Genomic DNA, 24051 nt, shown 5'->3' with positions numbered 1-24051 from the left:
CAAAAATTGCAAACACACACACACACACACACACACACAAGAGGGGGGGAGGGGGGGAGGGAACAAAGTTCCAGACAAAAGTTGGCAACGCTACACTAAAATAACAGAAGTGATATCAGGCAAACTAACAGCTCTTCGTTGGAAACATAGTTTAGTATTCATGTTAAACGTATAGCTAATCAGCTATCGTTCACAGACCAAGATACGAAACAAACAAGAAAAATGGCAGTTTCGGAGCGAATATACCGATAAAATTATTAGGTGACGCAGAAGTACTGCTGTACACATGTGACCGTCTGGGGAGTGAATGGAAAAACAGTCTGGATACACTACATCAACTATGAATATCATTGCATTTTCATGTAAAAGTGAAGACGTGAAAAGTTTTAAATCTATAACTGGTTATTGTAAAACCAAAAATGTCTAATATTTTAGAACACAACAGTAGATGTCTTTTATTTAAAAAGAGAAACGCCTCTCGGATAATAAATATAGAAACAGCAGTACACAAAATGCGTCTTGTTTATATACGAATATTTACATTTATATAACTGCTGCGGAAAGTGGCCACTCCAATAAACACAGTACTATGTTTATTCGAGACGTTAAAAGTTCGCTAGCTCGTCGTATGATAAACAGCTGTGTGACAATATTTTATTGAGAACGGAGTACGAAACGTGGAAAAAAATCTGCCTTCCACCAAATGAATTGGGGTAACGACATAAAAAACAAAAGCATGCTGTTGGAGTAACAATTCATATTCTGAGGTTATCGCCTCATCGTCAGGTACCATCAACCCACCTTTCATATTTACGATCCGTAAACCGCCACGTTCTGTACATGGTGGGAAATGATGTAAAGAGATAACTCAGTCGTTTCGATGCAGTGTTAACGTACAAACGCTATGTGATCAAAAACATCCGGATAGCTGTTAGTGGGCATTAATACAGGTTGTGTCCACCCATCACCTTTATGACGGCTTGAAATCTGTTCGGAACACTTTCAATGAGGTGACTGAGTGTCTGGGGAAGAATGGCAGCTTCAGTCTGGAACCGCGCGACCGCTACGGTTCGAATCCTGCCTTGGGCATGGATGTGTGTGATGTCCTTAGGTTAGTTAGGTTTAAGTAGTTCTAAGTTCTAGGGGACTGATGACCTCAGAAGTTAAGTCCCATAGTGCTCAGAGCCATTTGAACCATTTTGAATAATGGCAGCCCATTCTTCCTCAAGAGCCGAAACCAGTGAAGATAATAATGTTGGACACTGGAATGGAGCGTAGTCGGCATTCTAACTCATGTCAAAAGTGTTGTTTTGGGTTGAGGTCGTGACTCTTTGCTAGGTAATTCATTTCAGAAAAGTTATTGTCCACAAGCTGTTACCTCACAGATGCAGCTGTATCACAGGATGCATTGTTATGCCGAAACAAACAATCATCATCTCCGAACTGTTAGTCTCAGAATGGTGCAAAATTTGTTTCTTAAGTGCAATAAGGGACCACATTGCAACCACAAGTGAGACGGGTGTTACGATTAATCAAGTAAAACCCCCAGTTGGGAAACGGGGACAAAATTAGTTAGTTACTGTCGAGTTGCAATTGAAAATTTCTTTATTGATTACTTCAACCATTAAAAGTCATTTCTTTAGCACTTGACCAGGATCAGATCCAAAAAAGCTAGTAGGCATGAGTGCCTTTTCAAAACAATTTACTTTACAGTTAACGTCCAAGCCATTTTACTTAAAACCGACTTTGATAAAACATTTGATAACAAATCAAAATTTTCCAAGTAATGAAATTAAAAACTTTACTTTACCGTTAAGAGCCAAGACATTTTACTTAAAACAGACTTTGATAAACCATGATTTCTATAAACCGCTTCAGGCAAATGCCGGGTTGGTTCCTTTGAAAGGGCACGGCCGAATCCCTTCCCTAAATCAATGGGTCCGATGACCTCGCTGTTTGGTCCTCTCCTCCCAAATCAATCAACCACCTCCTCTGTACTTCATTGTTGATTGGTTGGTTGGTTTAAAGGCGGGAGAAGGGGTCAAACTACGAGGTCATCGGTCCCTTGTTCCCAATAAAAAAATGCCACAAGCGTCAGAATAAAACGGACGAAACGTATAACACGAAACGGAAAGAAAGGAAAAGCCACAAGAACGAAGGGAAGGTAACGAACACTAAAAGCAACAAAAGAGGAGAAGAAAACAACAGAGACGCTAGAAACAGAAGAGAGTAAAACATGAGGGCAGATTACAGTGGCTGGCCAACGACGAGAATAAAAAGGGAAAGCCAGCCACTCTGCAACACATTAAAACCTCCACCTAAAAGCACTAGGGTGGAGGACACAGAGGGACAAAGGATTTGCCCTAAAGCCTACATAGAAGTATAAAACCCACTCTCACGGATAAAACGCAAAACTAAAGCTGCTGTGGAGGCACTGTCGCCCTACACCGATGGCAGGGTGCAGGGTGCTGCCGCAGTGCAGCTAAACGTGGGCAGTATAGCAAGAGGTGGACGACTGTCGTTTGAGAGCCATAGCGACACTGAGGTGGATCTTCGCGACGGATTAGGTAACCACGCGTTAGCCACGTATGGCCAATGCGGAGCCGGCAGAGGACTGATTCCCTGCGAGAGACCTGCATCGAAGACTTCCACACATTCGCAGTCTCCTTAATGACACGCAGTTTTTTGTGCGTGCTGTTATGCCATTCCGTCTCCCAAAGCCGGAAAACCCTGCGGTGTAGGACACAATGCAGGTCAGCTTCGGAGATGCCTATCTCCAGAAGCGGTTTCCGCGTCGGCTGTTTGGCCAGCCTGTCCGCAAGTTCGTTGCCGGTGATTCCGACGTGTCCCGGGGTCCACACAAGCACCACGGAACGGCGGGACTGTTCCAGGGCATAGATGGACTTCTGAATGGACGCTACCAGAGGGTGGCGAGGGTAGCACTGGTAGATAGCTTGTAGGCTGCTCATTGAGTCAGTAGACAGATGACTCGCCAGGGCAAGAGCTGATGTACTCACGAGCACGAGATACGGCCGCCAGCTCTGCAGTGAAAACACTGCAGCCATTTGGCAAGGAGTGCTGCTCAATATGTCCTCCATGAACATACGCAAAGCCTACGTGACCATCACCCATTGAGCCGTCGGTGTAAACCACTTCAGAGCCCCGGAACACGTCAAGAATCGAGAGGAAGTGACAGCGGAGAGCGGCGGGGTTAACGGAGTCGGAAACGAGAGAGCAGAGAGGGCTGTGAAGAAGACGTCAGCCAACAGCACGCTGACCGAGCCCTCTCTAGGACGACATCACGACAGCAGCGGCCAGTAGGCGAAGAGAACATAAGCGCCGCCTCCGACTGGTCGTGGCAAACTTCTACAGCAGCATCAAGGAAAGGCACTTCAACATCAGTGAATTAGGAATTGTACGCTACTGGCCATTAAAATTGCTACACCTGGAAGAAATGCAGATGATAAACGGGAATTCATTGGACAAATATATTATACTAGAACTGACATGTGATTACATTTTCACGCAATTTTGGTGCATAGATCCTGAGAAATCAGTACCCAGAACAATCACCTCTGGCCCTAATAACAGCCTTGTTACGCCTGGGCATTGAGTCAAACAGAGCTTGGATGCCGTGTACAGGTACAGCTGCCCACGCAGCTTCAACACGATACCGCAGTTCATCAAGAGTAGTGACTGGCGCATTGTGACGAGCCAGTTCCTCGGCCTCCTCCAGACGTTTTCAATTGGTGAGAGATCTGGAAAATCTGCTGGTCAGGGCAGCAGTCGAACATTTTCTGTATCCAGAAAGGCCCGTACAGGATCTGCAACATGCGGTCGTGCATTATGCTGCTGAAATGTAGGGTTTCGCAGGGATCGAATGAAGGGTAGAGCCACGGGTCGTAACACATCTGAAATATAACGTCCACTGTTCAAAGGGCCGTCAATGCGAACAAGAGGTGACCGAGACGTGTAACCAATGGCACCCCAAACCATCACGCCGGGTGATACGCCCGTATGGCGATGACGAATACAAGCTTCCAATGTGCGATCACCGCGATGTCGCCAAACACGGATGCGACCATCATGATGCTGTAAACAGAACCTGGATTCATCCGAAAAAATGACGTTTTGCCATTCGTGCACCCAGGTTCGTCGTTGAGTACACCATCGCAGGAGTTCCTGTCTGTGATGCAGCGTCAAGGGTAACCGCAGCCATGGTCTCCGAGCTAATAGTCCATGCTGCTGCAAACGTCGTCGAATTGTTCGTGCAGATGGTTGTTGTCTTGCAAACGTCCCCATCCGTTGACTCAGGGATCGAGACGTGGCTGCACGATCCGTTACAGCCATGCGGATAAGATGCCTGTCATCTCGATTTCTAGTGATACGAGGCCGTTGGGATCCAGCACCGCGTTCCGTATTACCCTCCTGAACCCACCCATTCCATGTTCTGCTAACAGTCTTTGGATCTCGACCAACGCGAGCAGCGATGTCGCAGTACGATAAACCGCAATCTCGATAGGCTACATTTCGACCTTTATCAAAGTCGGAAACGTGATGGTACGTATTTCTCCTTCTTACACGAGGCATCACAACAACGTTTCACCAGGCACCGCCGGTCAACTGCTGTTTGTGTATGAGAAATCGGTTGGAAATTTTCCTCATGTCAGCACGTTGCAGGTGTCACCACCGGCGCCAACCTTGTTTGAATGCTCTGAAAAGCTAGTCATTTGCATATCACAGCATCGTCCTCCTGCCGGTTAAATTTCGCGGCTGTAGCACGTCACCTTCGTGGTGTAGCAATTTTAGTGGCCAGTAGTGTATATACTGCAGACATTGTTTATTTTGCACGTCACCCTTTGCTTGCGAGACATCTTTATTTCTCAAAGTTAAGTATTGTCATTTATTATCTGTCATACAACACATTAATAGGATTTGCTTGAAATTTTATCTAACGATTCGAGAAGCAGGTTTCCTAGACACCCCATCTGTGGCAAGTAGGCAGAATTCAACATTTGGCACTACACATGATGGCAGGTAACGTCCTCCGTGCATTCGCCAAACCCACAGAGTATAGCGTGATCCACTGCTCCAAATCACCCGTTTCCAGTCACCACAGTGGCGTCGCTTTTCACACCACATCGAACGTCGCTTTGCATCGACTACAGAAATATGTAGCTTACGAGGAGCCCTTCGACCATGGTAACCCATTCCGTGAACCTCAGTACTCACAATCATTGTGCTAACTAGATGCTGGTAACACTTTGAAATTCACGAGTTATTCGTTCTGCTGATGCCATGCGACTTTTACAACTACGCTGCGCAATGCCCGATGGTCTATCAGTACATGAGATCTGCCTGGTCTTGGTTCAGTTATGGTTGTTCTTTCGCGTTTTCGCTTCACAGTCACATCACAAACAGTCGACTTGGTCAGCTTTAGAAGGGCTGAAATGTCCCTGATGGATGTGTTACTCAGATGACGTCCAGTGACCATCCACGTTCGAAGTCACTTAGGTCTCCTGAGAAACCCATTCTGCTGTTACTGCTTCCCTAATGGCAACAAAATACTCACTGCATCCTTTTGTGTTGGCGGGTCTGCTTCTCGTGATATCTAGTGGACAATCCCGTGTAACGTAGGGGCGACTGGATACTTCTGATCAAATAGCGTATTAGCACAAAACAGAAAGAAATCACCGGGATGGTGAGCTAAAAAGACACATCAAGTAATTAATAGATCTCCAGCAATATATGAGGGTTGCCCAGAAAGTAATGCGCCGCACTTTTTCTCGGCCACAAACAATGATACGAATGCGAAACGTTACGTATGTATTATTTGAAGACTCCTGAGTGAGCGCGCCAAGTTTCCGTCACTTCCGACTGATTGCGTAGCCGCAGACCAGTTTCAAAATGGTGTCTGTAGGTGATGTACACTCCTGGAAATTGAAATAAGAACACCGTGAATTCATTGTCCCAGGAAGGGGAAACTTTATTGACACATTCCTGGGGTCAGATACATCACATCATCACACTGACAGAACCACAGGCACATAGACACAGGCAACAGAGCATGCACAATGTCGGCACTAGTACAGTGTATATCCACCTTTCGCAGCAATTCAGGCTGCTATTCTCCCATGGAGATGATCGTAGAGATGCTGGATGTAGTCCTGTGGAACGGCTTGCCATGCCATTTCCACCTGGCGCCTCAGTTGGACCAGCGTTCGTGCTGGACGTGCAGACCGCGTGAGACGACGCTTCATCCAGTCCCAAACATGCTCAATGGGGGACAGATCCGGAGATCTTGCTGGCCAGGGTAGTTGACTTACACCTTCTAGAGCACGTTGGGTGGCACGGGATACATGCGGACGTGCATTGTCCTGTTGGAACAGCAAGTTCCCTTGCCGGTCTAGGAATGGTAGAACGATGGGTTCGATGACGGTTTGGATGTACCGTGCACTATTCAGTGTCCCCTCGACGATCACCAGTGGTGTACGGCCAGTGTAGGAGATCGCTCCCCACACCATGATGCCGGGTGTTGGCCCTGTGTGCCTCGGTCGTATGCAGTCCTGATTGTGGCGCTCACCTGCACGGCGCCAAACACGCATACGACCATCATTGGCACCAAGGCAGAAGCGACTCTCATCGCTGAAGACGACACATCTCCATTCGTCCCTCCATTCACGCCTGTCGCGACACCACTGGAGGCGGGCTGCACGATGTTGGGGCGTGAGCGGAAGACGGCCTAACGGTGTGCGGGACCGTAGCCCAGCTTCATGGAGACGGTTGCGAATGGTCCTCGCCGATACCCCAGGAGCAACAGTGTCCCTAATTTGCTGGGAAGTGGCGGTGCGGTCCCCTACGGCACTGCGTAGGATCCTACGGTCTTGGCGTGCATCCGTGCGTCGCTGCGGTCCGGTCCCAGGTCGACGGGCACGTGCACCTTCCGCCGACCACTGGCGACAACATCGATGTACTGTGGAGACCTCACGCCCCACGTGTTGAGCAATTCGGCGGTACGTCCACCCGGCCTCCCACATGCCCACTATACGCCCTCGCTCAAAGTCCGTCAACTGCACATACGGTTCACGTCCACGCTGTCGCGGCATGCTACCAGTGTTAAAGACTGCGATGGAGCTCCGTATGCCACGGCAAACTGGCTGACACTGACGGCGGCGGTGCACAAATGCTGCGCAGCTAGCGCCATTCGACGGCCAACACCGCGGTTCCTGGTGTGTCCGCTGTGCCGTGCGTGTGATCATTGCTTGTACAGCCCTCTCGCAGTGTCCGGAGCAAGTATGGTGGGTCTGACACACCGGTGTCAATGTGTTCTTTTTTCCATTTCCAGGAGTGTATATTACAAGCAATGTGCCGTCATTGAATTTATCACTGCAGAAAAAGAAACCGTTGGGAATATTCACAAACGCTTGTGCAAAGTTTATGGGCCATCTGCTGCCGACAAAAGTACAGTTACTCACTGGGCACGGAGAGTGAGATCATCAGAAGGCGATTCGGCGAAGTTTCTCGATTTGCAGCGGTCGGGGAGACCACCTACGGCTGTCACACTTGACATGTTGCAGCGAGCTGATGTTGTCATTTGAGAGGACAGATGCATTACGACCCGGCAGTTGGTGCTGCATCAGTCAATCGCCGGCCGAAGTGGCCGAGCGGTTCTAGGCGCTACAGTCTGGAACCGCGCGACCACTACGGTCGCAGGTTCGAATCCTTCCTCGGGCATGGATGTGTGTGACGCCCTTAGGTTACTTAGGTTTAAGTAGTTCTGAGTTCTAGGAGAATGATAACCTCAGATGTTAAGTCCCATAGTGCTCAGAGCCATTTGAACCATCAGTCAATCAGCAGAGGAAGTGTGGATGCTATTATCCGCACTCTTGGATATTCAAAAGTGTGTGCAAGATGGGTTCCGCGGTGTCTAACGGAGGGTCACAAATCGCACAGAAAAAACATTTGTCTTGATTTCTTGCAACGTTTTGAAACTGAGGGGGAGGGCTTCTTGTCCCGGATTGTGACAGGTGATGAAACCTGGGTTCACGATTTTGAGCTCGAAACAAAACGACAGTCGATGGAATGATGCCATTACCACTCCCCACAGAAGAAAAAATTCAGAGCAACTGCTTTCGCCGGTAAGGTCATGATCACCGAGTTCTGAGACTGTGAAGCTGTGATGCCAAGAGGCGTAACCATTAATTCAGAAGCATATGTCAACAAAACTTCCGGCGACTTCTGCGCCACAGCAACCCAGGAGATGTTTTGCTGCAACTCGTTAACGCTCGTCCCCATACAAGTCTGAGGACTGCTGAACACATCGCTATACGGGGTTGGACAGTGTTAACCCATCCACCCTATAGCCCTGACCTAACCCCCCTCGGACGTCCACTTGTTTGGGCAATTAAAGGATTCCATTCGTGGAATACATTTTGAGGATGATGAGGAGGTGATTCACACAGTGACGCACTGGTTTCGCCAAGACAGGGATTGGTACCGACAGGGCATAAAAGGCCTTGTTTCACGCTGGAGGATGGCCATAGAACGGGATGGAGTTTACGCTGAAAAATAGGGTGTGCAGGTAAAACACCATTCTTTCGTGTGTGTAAATCTTGTTACGTTCATTAAAGAATTGTTGAAGATGTGGCGCATTACTTTCTGGGGAACCCTCGTATTTCAGATTACGCTTTCGACAGTCTCGCCACGAGCTTTCCTCAGTGTGCATGTCATACACACTATTAAAAATACAAACAAACGCCAGTCACGCTTCGCATTGGTGTAATCCAACTGCATAAACTAACTGTGTTCGTAATGAAGCCTCCACAAATGAGCAGATCTACTGGCTATTGAACGGTAACTAAATTAGATAAACGCCTGCGACTGCAACGTAATCCAGTTTCTGATCATTGATTGGCAATAATGTCTAGCGGCACAGATCTTACAGGAAAGTAGATTTATACAGTTATAGACGAATACAAAAGCAAATTACGTATATTTAAGCTGTTAGGACATTAACAGAAGTAAAAGTCAATAAATTAACCGCTAATCAATTTGAAACGCAATATTTTATGTGAAGAGATGCAATCCTAAATAAATACAGTGTTTGGGAATACAGAACGACAAAACCAATTCACTCTCTGTATTTAGAGTGGTTGTAACATAAAGTGATTGCTGGTGCGTCTTATCACCTCACTAACAATGTTTTGCAATTTATAAACTGTGAAACACAGTTACAGCTCACAGTTGTTTTAAACGATAGGTAGTTTATGGAGACATCCGTTTCTAATTTCGCGAGTACCGTCTCTAACCAAGATAATAGAATGTGCTTATGACAGTCCCTTGTTCATTGTTTTCATCATTATTTAATATGCGACGACTGTTGCATGTATGACAGCAATGAAAACTTGCTGCTACGAAAACGGACGCTTGCAACACTCATTAAAAATATGTCATGACTCACCGAAATATTTTTGTTAATTCCATCGTTGACGGAGGAAGAACCAGGACTGATAGCAACCAGTTTATCTATTATATCAATGCTTCGGATAAGGTGTCCTTCTTCGTAACTTAAAAAATAATAGAAGAAAGGCATATTTATTTAAGTTGATAAACGTAAGAAACATTACTCTTTCTGCAGAATCATTTACAGTTTGTTGAAACAAACGGCTCATGATAGAAAAAAATGTTCTTTTCAAAAAAATATAACTCGTTACTGTAACTACCAAGGGGACTTCCCCTACACGTCGTCACCGATTTAGTTCAAATTTATGGTACTCGTTTATGTAGGTCTCGTCCAGAAATGGTGACAGACATGACCAGGTGATTAGAGAAAAAAGCATTTTTTGGCGTATTCATAACAGGTTTGCTCTTGCAGCACAGTTTGGCACCAAATCACGCGTAACCCACCATTTCGCCAAATATTGGCCAGAATAGCTGGAGATGTAAAACAGAATGTATTTTGATGCACTCTTCAATTTATCTTAGCGCAGTAAAAACAGTATAGGACGGTAACCGTAGGGTCGTGGGGTCGACTCTCCATGCCGATTTTTTTGCAGTTTTTACGTTACTTACACTGCAAATAAACCGAAATAATATTCAATATACCGTATTTATTAATATTCTCATAAAAGCCGTGAAACGAAAATGCGAAGGACAATCTGGGATTTGAAATAAATTTGCAGGAAGGTGTTATAAGACGTACACGAGAATTTGGCACATAAAATTAGAAACTTGTATTATTTTACAGCTGATAATTTATACGTTCTGAAGTGATATTCATCGTGAAAAACAGAGAAACCAATAATTTTCTAGGCATTTTGCACACGTAATACAATTACGTGATGGTTGAAAAGTTTCTATATAAAATAAACTTGCCTTGTATTCATAAAAGGTTTGATCTTATGGCACATTTTGGCAGAAAATCACGCGTAACGCATCATTTCGACAAATATTGGTCAGAATAGCTGGAGATGTAAAACTGAATGTATTCTGATGCACTCTTCTCGGGATATGACACCTTTCTTTCTCTCGATGAGATAGGAGCAGTCATGGAGTTTTTTGATCAAAGTCTTTACCTGATAAGGGAATTTTAGGGTGAGGGAAGGGGGGTGGAGAGAAATCATTTTAATACTGCGCGATGGCAATCCTCCCCCATCTTGAAAAATTTCTTTGTATAGTTATGGATTTCTCTGTCTTCCAAATTTTTATATAGGGATGTTATTTCCCAGATTTTGACGAAGTAATGATGACATTTTTATATTTTGTTGCGTACTCATCCACCATTTTCTGAATCGTCGGTCAAAAGAGCCAGTACTCTTTTGCAACGATACGTAGACTGTTGGCAATAACTTTGCAGAAAGGATTACACTGTACCGCGCTGTATACGAGTGGGTTGCTTTGCTAATAATTCGGTTTATTTTCAGTGTAAGTAACGCAAAAATTGAGAATAAAGTTTGCACCTTGGGACCCGAACTAACGACTCTTTTCACTCTGCCTACTAAGGCCTGGGAACTACGCTAACAGAAATGTCTCATGCACCGTCAAACACACGTCAAAAATGCTACTTTTTCTAAACAATCGCCCATCTTGAGTTACCACTTCTGTTTGTCATTTCTGGCTAAGACAAGCATACAACAGAAATTTGGAAGATGTCGGTGATGCCTAATAGGTGCAGTGCCTTGTAAATAAGCAATGTTCACAACTCCTTAAAAAGAGTAATGATTATCATGTTTTGCTATCTAAATAAATATTCATGTCACTTATTATTCTGTAAGTCATAGAGAAAAATACAGAGAAAAACACCATGTATTCTCCTGTGAATTATGTGTTTTATTCCTATGTTCAAATTATGCTGCAATCAATTTCGGAATCATTATACAGTACTGGCTATTAAAATTGATACACCTCGAAGATGACGTGCTACGGACGCGAAATTTAACCGACAGGAAAAAGATGCTGTGATATGCAAATGATTAGCTTTTCAGAGCATTCACACAAGGTTGGCGCCGGTGGCGACATCTACAACGTGCTTACATGAGGAAAGTTTCCAACCGATTTCTCATACACAAGCAGCAATTGACCGGCGTTGCCTGGTGAAACGTTGTTGTGATGCCTCGTGTAAGGAGGAGAAATGCGTACCATCACGTTTCCGACTTCGATAAAGGTCGGATTGTAGCCTATCACGATTGCAGTTTATCGTATCGCGACATCGCTGCTCGCGTTGGTCGAGATAAAACGACAGTTAGCAGAATATGGAATCGGTGGGTTTAGGAGGGTAATACGGGACGCCTTGCTGGATCCCAACGGCCTCGTATCGCTAGCAGTCGACAGATTGGGACATTTGCAAGATAATAGCCATCTGCACGAACAGTTCTACCCTTCATTCGATCTCTGCAAAACCCTACATTTCAGCAGGATAATGCACGACCGCATGTTGCAGGTCCTGTACGGGCCTTTCTGGATACAGAAAATGTTTGATTGCTGCCCTGGCCAGCACATTCTCCATATCTCTCACCAACTGAAAACGTCTGTCCATGGTGGCCGAGCAACTGGCTCGTCACAATACGCCAGTCACTACTCTTGATGAACTGTGGTATCGTGTTGAAGCTGCATGGGCAGCTGTACCTGTACACGCCATCCAAGCTCTGTTTGACTCAATGCCCAGGCGTATCAAGGCCGTTATTACGGCCAGAGGTGGTTGTTCTGGGTACTGATTTCTCAGGATCTATGCACCCAAATTGTGTGAAAATGTAATCACATGTCAGTTCTAGTATAATATATTTGTCCAATGAATACCCGTTTATCATGTGCATTTCTTCTTGGTGTAGCAATTTTAATGGCCAGTAGTGTATTACATGTTCTGGAATCTGTAGAGGACTATTTCAGTAAATGTGGATTCTCAGTTACTCCGAAAGTCTCTTACAGGTGCCTACAGGTGCAATTCTGTGACTTCGTAGTCTATTGACTTAGGAGTTAAACGTAGTAACACCCTGTCTGATAACTGCTAAGGAACAACTGATACTTGCTAAGGAGCAACTGGCAATTGCGACGGAACACCCGACGAATGATAGTTCAAATGGTTCAAATGGCTCTGAGCACTATGGGACTTAACTTCTGAGGTCATCAGTCCCCTAGAACTTAGAACTACTTAAACCTAGCTAACCTAAGAACATCACACACATCCGAGGCAGGATTCGAACCTGCGACCGTAGCGGTCGAGACGTGGTAATTGCAGCAACGCCTGTGCACGAATGCCTTCCCATATGGTGAAATCTGTACCATTTTACGTAATAAATGTATCACTCCACGTCTATTTGTGTGTGCTTTGATTCATGTAATTTATCATTGCCCGTAATTTTTCCTGTCGAACAGCGTCTATGACCCATAGCAAATATCAAGCAGTGTAAATTACATAGTTGAAAGGAAAATGTAGGATTTGAGGTCCTGTCGATGACGTGTTCATTAGAGACGGCATAGAAGCTCGCTGTAAGTGATTTAACGAAGTTACGGGATATCAGGATGGCGGAATGGAAATTTTAAAGCCATATCTCCCGAAAGCAGCTTCAGCGTTTTGACCACTGTGCCACAACAGGCAATCAGTGGTTTCCCAAGGCAGCAACTATAGAACGTACAATATCAGACATTTGTCGGCTAAGTACAGTTCTGGGCGAAAGTGTTAGACGCGGGCGGCCGTAAGCTGCGACACGCTGCAAAATGGTTCAAATGGCTCTGAGCACTATGCGACTTAACTTCTGAGGTCATCAGTCGCCTAGAACTTAGAACTAATTAAACCTAACTAACCTAGGGACATCACACACACATCCATGCCCGAGGCAGGATTCGAACCTGCGACCGTAGCGGCAGCCCGGTTCCAGACTGTAGCGCCTAGAACCGCACGGCCACTCCGGCCGGCTGACACGCTGCAGTGCTGTTGGCTTTTAGTAGATACCCCCACCATCAATGGATATCGTGCGTGCGCGGCGATAAGCCCGTTGAGCAACGTGTCACGGTAGTCGATAACGACGACGCCCTCCATTTCGTAACGGGCGCCGTGTTTACGCAACGCCGCGGCTGTTGCTGTTATGAGGACGTCACCGATATTTAGCGGCTAGCTTGACACTTCGTGAATAAGTGATTACGCGAATACGCGCGGCCGACATGTAGCAAGTGGGAGGAGCCGATCGATCTCGGCCAGGGACTAATGAGGCACTGGACTCTCATTCGGGAGGACGCCGGTTCAAATCCTCGTCCGGCCACCAAATTTAAATTTTCCGTGGTTTCTCCGAATCACTCACAGAAAAATTTGGCATTGTTTGTTTGAAAATGACACGGTTGATTTCCTTCAAGAATCTGAGCTCCTGCTCCATCTGAAATTGACTAATCGACCACGCTACTAAACTCCGATCGTCCTATCCTCTAACAGGAGCTCTAACCTGGTGTTCTGCCACTGTTTTGCCCCACTCACGATGACGTCGCTGAGCGCGCCAACACCTCACGGCGAGTGATTTTACGAAGTGTGCGAACAATTAGTCGGCGAATGGGTCAGTATCTTAACGACATGGTGTAAATGCACGGAAGATAAGCCGCGACCAGCAACAGGTATCTCGAGTGGTATTTTTTCCTCCCTCCCGACTAACAAGGAATCCGTAAACATCGATCACGTGAAAGACAGCTCGAGCTTTTGTTATATGGCAACCCGAAAACCTTGCAGCGAGGTGGATGCAGTATTTTCCGACTTCTGAAAGTCATTTGATTTAGTGCCGCACCGAAGCTTATTATCGACAGCGAAATTTGTGACTGGAATGAAGATTTCTTTGTAGGAAGGACGCGACATGTCATCTTGAATGAAGAGACGTCGACAGATGTTAAATTTGGCTATGCCCGAGGGAAATTTTTTGCGACTATCGCCGTTCGTGTTGTACCGAGTGTTTATAATTAAAGCTTCGTCACTTGATCCAGTTCAGACGGAAACCTACACCACTGGCCATTAAAATAGCTACATCAAGAAGAAATGCAGATGGTAAACGGGTATTCATTGGACAAATATATCATACTAGAACTGACATGTGATTACATTTTACGAAATTTAGGTGAACAGATCCTGAGAAATCAGTACCCGAAACAACCACCTCTGGCCGTAACAACGGCCTTGATACGCCTGGTCATTGAGACAAACAGAGCTTGGATGGCGTTTACAGGTACAGCTGTCCATGCAGCTTCAACACGATACCATAGTTCATCAAGAGTAGTGACTGGCGTATTGTAACTAGCCAGTTGCTCGGCCACCATTGACCAGACGTTTTCAATTGGTGAGATATCTGGAGAATGTGCTGGCCAGGGCAGCAGTCGAACACTTTCTGTATCCAGAAAGGCCCGTACTGGACCTGCAACATGCGGTCGTCCATTATCCTACTGAAATGTAGGGTTTCGCAGGGATCGAATGAAGGGTAGAGCCACGGGTCGTAACACATCTGAAATGTAACGTCCACTGTTCAAAGAGGCGTCAATGCGAACAAGAGGTGACCGAGACGTGTAACCAGTGGCACCCCATACCATCACGCCAGTATGGCGATGGCGTATACACGCTTCCAATGTGCGTTCACCACGGTGTCGCCAAACACGGATGCGACCATCATGATGCTGTAAACAGAACCTGGATTCATCCGAAAAAATGACGTTTTGCCATTCGTGCACCCAGGTTCGTCGTTGAGTACACCTTCGCAGGTGTTCCTGTCTGTGATACAACGTCAAGGGTAACAGCAGCCATGGTCTCCGAGCTGATAGTCAATGCTGCTGCAAACGTCGTCGAACTGTTCGTGCAGATGGTTGTTGTCTTGCAAACGTCCCCATCTGTTGACTCAGGGATCGAGACGTGGCTGCACTATCCGTTTCCGTTACAGCCATGCGGATAAGATGCCTGTCATCTCGACTGCTAGTGATACGAGGTCGCTGGGATCCAGCACGGCGTTCCATATTACCCTCCTGAACCCACCGATTCCATATTCTGCTAACAGTCATTGGATCTCGACCAACGCGAGCAGCAATGTCGCGATACGATAAACCGCAATCGCGATAGGCTACAATTCGACCTTTATCAAAGTCGGAAACGTGATGGTATGCATTTCTCCTACTTACACGAGGCATCACGACAACGTTTCACTAGGCTACGCCGATCAACTGCTGTTTGTGTATGAGCCACCGTTTGGAAACTTTCCTCATGTCAGCACGTTGTAGGTGTCGCCACTGGCGCCAACCTTGTGTGAATGCTCTGAAAAGCTAATCATTTGCATATCACAGCATCTTCTTCCTGTCGGTTAAATTTCGCATCTGTATCACGTCATCTTCGTGGTATAGCGATTTTAATGGCCAGTAGTGTATATATCGGATGGGTACCCAATTTTATAGGAACGATGTTATTGTGGGCCGCAGGGTTTGCGTTGTTAGTAGTGTTAGTGTCATGACTGGCCGCTAGGCCTCGGTACTGACACGGCAACGTAGGTTTGAAACACTAGCATCAGGTAACATTACAGTTGCAGTCAACATGCGTATGGACTAGGTGAGCAGGGCTTTTACCTGCAATTCTGTTTTACCAAAACAACAGCAATAGTGCTGCTACTCTTCGTGAGTATCGAGGTATTGAAGGAATACGTGGAGGACCTCTTTCCGCAACGGGGTTGAAGCACACGATTCAGAGGTTCAAATTAAATGGCGATTTAGGAATTGCTCCTGGGAGAGGCCGACGGCCAATTGCGCCACTAATTACTGAAATTAATGTCGCTACGGCGACTTTATATCTAACAGTCAAGTGAAATATCAATTTTCATAGATTTAGCTTTAAAATTTTTTAATGTAACGAAATATTTTTTAGCAATTTTCATCATCTGTTGCACTCCCTGGGGGTTGAGTTTCCAGAAACACAGAAACACGTATTTTTCTATTTGTAACTGAGAAGTCAAACAATCAATTGTCACAAATGTAGTCTAATAAATGCTTTCGTCGTTCTTTAGTAATTATTTATTTTCAAAAAATTTTAACCCACTATTTTATCCCCTTAGTGGTTAACGTCCAAAACTGCTAAAACACGTAATTTTTATTTTCTGACTGAGTAACGAAATTCCAGTTTTCGTAATTCTAGCTGCAAACTAAACACGGGCAATGAAGGTCCAACGGTACTGACCGGGCGCCGTGTCATCCACAGCCCACAGGTGTCACTGGATGCGGGTTTGGAGGGGCATGTGGTCAGCTCACCGCTCTCCCGGCCGTATGTCAGTTTCCGAGACCGGAGCAACTACTTCGCAATCAACTAGCTCCTCAGTTCGCCTCACAAGGGCTGAGTGCACCCCGCTTGCCAACAGCACTCGGCTAACCGGATGGTCACCCATCCAAGTGCTAGCCCAGCCCGACAGCGCTTAACTTCGGTGATCTGAGGGTAACCGGTGTTATCACTGCGGCAAGGCCGTTGGCTCTAATTCTAGCTTCAAACTCCCCTTAATAGCGACATACTTTCAAAAGCCTTTCATCTCCCATTTCACCCCCATAGGAGTGGAATTTCGGACAATACCATCTTAAACGTCGCCCACAGTACGAAATCCACATCCTCACCAAAGTTCAAGTTTCTATCCATAGCGGCTTGTGCTGGGCGGTCATCAGTCAGTGAATCAATCTGGCCCTATTTCACCCCCTTAGTGGTACAATTTTCAAAAACAGTGAAACATATTGTTTTGATCCCTAACTGAGAAGCCAAACAACAGTTTTCAAAGATTTAGTTTTAAAAATCCTTTCGCAATGAACTATTTTCATAAAAAGGTTCATCCCCTATTTCGCCCCTTTAGGGGTTGACTTTCCAAATACAGTGACATGCGTATGTTTTATTTCTAACAGAGAAGCCAAATACACATTTTCATAGATTTAGCTTCAAAAATGCCTGCAGAATGACTAATTTCCATAAGAACTTTCATCCCCATTTCACCCCTACAGGTGCTGAATTTTCAGAAACACTCAAACAGAGATTTTTTTCTTTCTGAGAATTCAATTTTAAATTTTCGTAGATTTAGTTTTAAAAAAGCTATTATAATAAAATATTTTCATAAAATATCTCCTATTCCACCCCCTTATGGGTTCAAGTCCCAAAAACACTGAAAGACGTATTTTATTACTTGTAGCCGAGAAGTCAAATACAAATTTTCATCGAAGTAGCTTTAAAACTACTTTAGCAGTTCTTTAATAATGGCATATCTTTAAAAAATCTTCCACCCACTATTTTACCCCACAGGGTTAAATTTCCAAAACTGCTGAAGCACATATTTCTTTATTTTTGACCGAGAAACCGAATACCAACTTTCAGAGCTCTAGATTCAAAACTGCCTTATTAGACAATTTTTGCAGAAAAACCTTTCGTCCCGTATTTCACCGCCTTAGGGTTGGAATTTCGAAAAATTCCTTCTTAAACGACATCTGAAGTATAGGATCGACACCTTCTCCAGATTTCAAGTTTCTGTCCTTAGCCTTTTGGGCGATGATGAGTCAGTCACTCAGTCACTAGGAAGTCAGGACATTGTCTTTTATACACACATCAAAGAAAGTTTTGCCTCACCCTGGTTCCAAGAACTCCTGAAGGTAGACGTTGACTGTGGATATTGTACCACACACATAGTCCCTTTTACTGTTCAGAGATGTCACTAAACCCACCCAAAGATGTAACCAACCTATTAGACGGAAGGGGTCCGATCAGTTCCAGTCATTCCACCAGGAAGGAGGTACACAGCTCGTGTTGTCTATAGTTCAACCATGCCTAGACGGTCAATACCGCGGTTCGATCGCGTCCGCATGGCTACTTTGTCCCAGGAAGGACTCTCAACAAGGAAAGTGTCCAGGCGTCTCGGGGCGAACCAAAGCGATATTGTTCGGACGTGCAGGAGATACAGAGAGACAGGATGGCATGCCTCGATCAGGCCGCCCAAGGGCTACTACTACATTGGATGACCGCTACCTAGGGATTATGGCTCGGAGGAACCCTGACAGCAACGCCACCATGTTGAATAATGCTTTTCGTGCAGCCACAAGGCGTCGTGTTACGACTCAAACTGTGCGCAACAGGTTGCATCATGCGCAACTTAACCCCCGACGTCCATGGCGAGGTCCATCTTTGCAACCACGACACCATGCAGCGCCGTACAGATGGGCCCAACAACACGCCGAGTGGACCGCTCAGGATTGGCATCACGTTCTCTTCACCGACGAGTGTCACATATTCCTTCAACCAGACAATCGTCGGAGACGTGTGTGGAGGCAACCCGGTCAGGCTGAACGCCTTACACTCACTGTCCAGCGAATGCAGCAAGGTGGAGGTTCCCTGCTGTTTTGGGGTGGCGTTATGTAGGGCCGACGTACGCCGATGGTGGTCATGGAGGGCGCCGTAACGGCTGTACGATACGTGAATGCCATCCTCCGACCGTATTGTGCTAGTGGTTGCAACTGCCATTTTCTGTCCCCGTTTTTAGAGACAGAAGTCACTACTCTATTTTGAACAGGCTGTGGACTATCGTCACTGTCGCCAGAACACTCGCTTTCAGATGCGTTACTGAAACGATCTTCGAACTCGGAAAGTGGTCCTTCTTCTGTTGAGGTATTTACTAATTCTTGCAACTCAGCGTCAGTCAGTGATGTAATCGCCATGATGTTGCATTTCAGACTCATCACAAACGAAAGTGTCACAATTCAAACTGAGCAGAGACATTCGAACAGTTGACAAGTGCTAAAGACAAGTCCATTGTTGTGAACTCATTGTCGTTGTTGATTTGTTGATTGTTGAGAGTAATGTGAACAATGGTAGTCATTACTAATAAAATATAACAGACAACCAGAAAGTATTTGACGTTAGAGTAACCATATTAATGTCGGGTCACTATGGCTTGAACGTCACGTATGTAACTATTAAGGTTTATGACCAAATTACGTAAAGTATTTTAAACTTTTTTAATTGCCCTTGCATTTTCAGATAAAGTCACCAAATTTCATAAAGATACATTGATATTTAAATTATAAGCAATGAAATTGATAGCCATTTCGGGTCAAAACAATTGCTCTGAGCACTATGGGACTTAACTTCTGAGGTCATCAGTCGCCTAGAACTTAGAACTACTTAAACCTAACTAACCTAAGGACATCACACTCATCCACGCCCGAGGCAGGATTCGAACCTGCGACCGTAGCAGCCGCGTGGCTCCGAGCTGACGCGCCTAGAACCCCTCGGCCACCGCGGCCGGCATTTCGGGTCATATATAACCCAAAGAGAACGGCAGGGTTAAGAGGGGAAACCAAATTAGCAGGTTCAAAAAATCTGATTTTTATTGCATAAATCGTTAACGTAACTATCCAAGAATACGCTATCAAAATTTCAAAGTGAAATTCTCATTCGTTGAGATTTTATGAGCATAGAACCGAGTGCGCATTATACAATTATGGCGCCATACTATCATATGATTTCCACGTATGAAAATCCTCGACACGAGTATTGCCCAGAGAGAGAAGACAGCTGGTACGAGTGGCAGAAGCGAACAGCCCTTAGAATGGAACATGAACTGCACCCCACTCCATTGCACCCCAAGTACAGAAGGAAATTCTTCCAATATATGTCAAGGGATGAATTACTGGAGAGATGTTTAGGTGGCTACAAAAAATGCGAATGAAAGTTTTGATTCCACTATTTGGTGATTGCCTCCTAAACACTCGCACTCCGGAATAAAAGTAGTTGAATTGGTATCGTATTTAGCAGCGGGCTTATTCAATGAAGGAAATTTATCCCTTCTGACGGTCATGAACGAGGCAGGAATTGCAGTAAGCACGCAAAGCTTCAATTATGTCGAACAAATGGACAACCACCGTGTGAGCCGACAGAATCGACGTACTTCATTGGAATCGAAGGAAGGTCGGAAAGCTCGGAAAGCATTGCTGCAAGCACAAAGCAAAGCCTATGAGAAAGAAGAAGGAATACTACATGGTGCTGGAATCGCAGATTAATCGGTAAGCATTTTACATTATTGTTAACTTCCTTGAATTTCTAGTTTCCGAGAATTTATTTTTCAAACGCGTTTATCTCGAAATGGCTATTTTCACATTTGCATGCAGTCTAACTCAAAAAGTATAGAACCGATCATTAAGAAAATTGATAGTATGATTCTTCATAAAATTGCGAATTATATGAACCAACTTGTGAGATGATATTAAGGTTATTTTTCTTTGCATAATTAGAGAAAAATCGTGAAAAATCGAATAAATTGTTCCAACGCCTGCAAAATTTTTAATTTTCATTATCTTCACCTGAATTGACGTTTATATTCTTATAAAATAAGTTATTAACGTAAAATCAGAACCATTTGGATTTCAGATGAAAATCGGAATGGCTACACTGCACGCAATTGGAGAACTATACTCACTAACTTCAGCGGACATCACAGCGTGACTTTGTTATTTTTGGCTGAAATTATTCAAAAAAGTCCACAAAAACTGTTCGAAATATGAATGAAATGATGTCAAACTTTGATTAAATTCTTATTAATTCTTCCCACCCAAAAAAATCTGTGTCAAACAGCCTCCTAATGTGGTTTCCCCCTTAATGCCATGTTTCTTTCGCTAGAGGCGAGAACTGGAGAAAACTACACGCTAGTGCAAAGAGTCCTGCCGGAGGAACATCAGCAGCTGAACATTATAGCAGTGATTGAAAATACCGCTTCATTTGTTAGGTTCTTTTTATTTTTCAGTAGTTAATACAGGACCGGTTTCGGGCTCCTACATGGCCATCGTCAGGTGTGACTCGAGCGCCGCGGTGGTCGAGTACTGAACGAGTAACCGTCCACCGCGTCTCTTTGGGTCACAGCACAAAGTTATAACACATGATGATGGGCATGTAAGAGCCCGAAACCGTTCGTGTGTTAACTACCTCAACCTCCGCTATAGTCTAGCAGTCAGAGATAAATATATTCACAGTTTCAAGACATGTTCCAGACAACTTTTATAAGGCGGCCAAAATAAAACTTGCCCGGAAAACATTTCGTACACCTTAAGATTGACAACCCAACATACATCATCTGCCCCAGATGAAGATGATGTAAATTGAGTTGCCTAATCTAAGGTGAACAAAACATTTTCCGAGCCAGTTCTGTTTAGCCCACCGTGTACAACTATGTCCGCCGCGGTAACTGAGTAGTGCCGGCACGGTTGCTCTGCGTGTTCGGTCAGAGGGTTAGCTGCCCTCTGTAATAAAAAAACTGCGTGAATGGATCAATAACGAACTTTCACGGGCGTCAGAGGACGTCCGCCACGAACAATTGCAACGAACTATAACGAACAAAATGAGATTACAAAAAAAAAAAAAAAAAAAAAAGTGGTCAGCGTGGCTTACTGCCGTGCGGAGGAGCCGGGTTCGATTCCCGGTATTGCCCGAGATTTTTCCTTTGGTGGGAGGAATGGAACAGGATGCACTCGGCCTCGTGAGGCCAACTGAAGAGCTACTTGACCGGATAGCAGCGGCTCCAGGTCACGAAAACTGATAAGAGCCGGGATAGCGGTATGCTGACCCCACGCCGCTCTGTAACGCAAGCAAATGACGTCATTGGGAGAGGATAATACGGTGGTCTCTCTGTTCCGTTGCCCCCCCACCCTCCTTCCCAAGTCATGTAGGCGGGTTTTTTTTACTGTACTGTACAATTATATTCTACAAGCCACGTTATGGTATGTAGCCAAGAGTTCTTCCCCCTTTCAAGTTCTATTCGTAAGTGTTTCGTGGGCAGAATGACTATCGGCTAAGCTCCATAGCAGCTCTAATTTCTCTGATTTTCTCATGGTCATTTTGCAAGGGGCATGTGGCAGGAAGTAACATTTCTATGGACTCAGGGTGGAAACTCCGCTGCCGCAATTTCAACAACAAAACCCCTCCTTATAATGGATGCCACTGGAACTGGATGATCGTCTGTGTAACGTCCTCGCATTTTACTAAAAGAATTCGAAAAGCACCGGGCTCGTTTGGGTCTTCTCTGTCACCTCTATTAATCAAATGGCTCTGAGCACTATGGGACTTAACTGCTGTGGTCATCAGTCCCCTAGAACTTAGAACTACTTAAACCTAACTAACCTAAGGACATCACACACATCCATGCCCGAGGCAGGATTCGCACCTGCGACCGTAGCGGTCGCGCGGCTCCAGACTGTAGCGCCTAGAACCGCTCGGCCACTCCGGCCGGCCCTCTATTAATCGTTCGTGGAATGGGACTCATACTGAAGACTAATACTCAAAGTTGTTCGAACGAGTGTTTTTGAAACCAAATCCTTAGGATTCTTCCAGTACATCTTGTCCTGGTTTCCACATTTCCTACTACTAGTTTTATGTGGTTATTCCCCTATATTTCCTTCGGACGGGTACTATGACATACTTTATTTGTGTTACTTCTTTCAGTCATTTATCATTAGTTGTGTAACCCAGTAGTAACAGGATTTCCTCCTATTATGTGCAATACGTCACCTTCATTTACAATGGGAGACAACTGCCTGCCCCTGCGCGAAGCGTCGAACTTATTTTTTTTTTCTGCATTTCTCTACTATTTCCTGCCTTGCGATTCCGTACTGAGGACATCGTCTTTCGCGAACAGCCTTTGAGTGCTTTTGAAGTATCCAATCCATCATGTAATCAATTAGTGGACAGTTCTTAGTTGTTGTCGTTTTCAGTTGTGATCCAAGTTATATCTTGTGCTAGCGTATACAACCATCTGAGTTTGCTTACTGTGTTCATATTTAGGTCTACAACTATTATTTTTACCTCCCCACACTTTGTATCATTAACAAACTGACTATTCCTTGTTGCCTCCGAATGTGTGCTATCCACTCACCTTCCGAGATTGCTTTGGAGACAAACAGTGGTACTTATATTGAATCTTCTGTTTTCCTTCTTCAATGGTGGTAGTAAGTTCCTATGGGACCCAACTGCTGAGGTCATCGGTCCCTAGGTTTACACACTACTTGATCTAACTTAAAATAACTTCCGCTAAGGACAACACACCCACCCATGCCCGAGGGAGAACTCGAACCTCCGACAGGGGGAGCCGCGAGAACCGTGACAAGGCGCCTCAGACCGCGCGACTGCCTTTAATGGTAGCCTTCGCTGAACATTTTGGAAGAAGAATGCGTACCACGACACATAATATAATACGAGGAATGTCGTATTGGTACTGATTGAAAAAACGATAGAATTTATTTTTCAGCGGTAAAGATTGTGGTTGCTGGGAAAGTCAGTTCTCTGGTCGGCTGAAGGCTAGAGCGTTCACAAAGCGAGTCGAAAATTATCCAGACGCTCGTCGACCAGTCTGGTGCAGCAATAGAGAACAGCAAAAAGAAAGTTGAAGTTTTAAATTTCACGTTTAAGATGGCGTTCACGGAAGAGGATCGTACAAACATACCATCGTTTGACAGTCGTGCAGGCTCCCGCCTCGAGGAGATAAAAATTGCCACTCGTGGCGCAGAGAAGCAACTAAAAGAGTTGAAAACAAATAGGTCGCCAAGTCG

General features: G+C 45.1%; 1 protein-coding gene and 1 pseudogene across 1 annotated transcript in view; both read right to left on the bottom strand.

The window, feature by feature from the left end:
- LOC126088213 (monocarboxylate transporter 9) overlaps positions 1-24051 on the bottom strand; it is a 687744-nt gene that overhangs the window by 581238 nt on the left and 82455 nt on the right. The gene's annotated exons all lie outside the window — the stretch shown is intronic.
- LOC126089583 (5S ribosomal RNA) lies at positions 16845-16962 on the bottom strand (annotated as a pseudogene).

The sequence above is a fragment of the Schistocerca cancellata genome, chromosome 6, assembly GCF_023864275.1.
Source record: "Schistocerca cancellata isolate TAMUIC-IGC-003103 chromosome 6, iqSchCanc2.1, whole genome shotgun sequence".
Taxonomy (NCBI): domain Eukaryota; kingdom Metazoa; phylum Arthropoda; class Insecta; order Orthoptera; family Acrididae; genus Schistocerca; species Schistocerca cancellata.
This window is presented reverse-complemented; position numbering and strand designations above follow the sequence as displayed.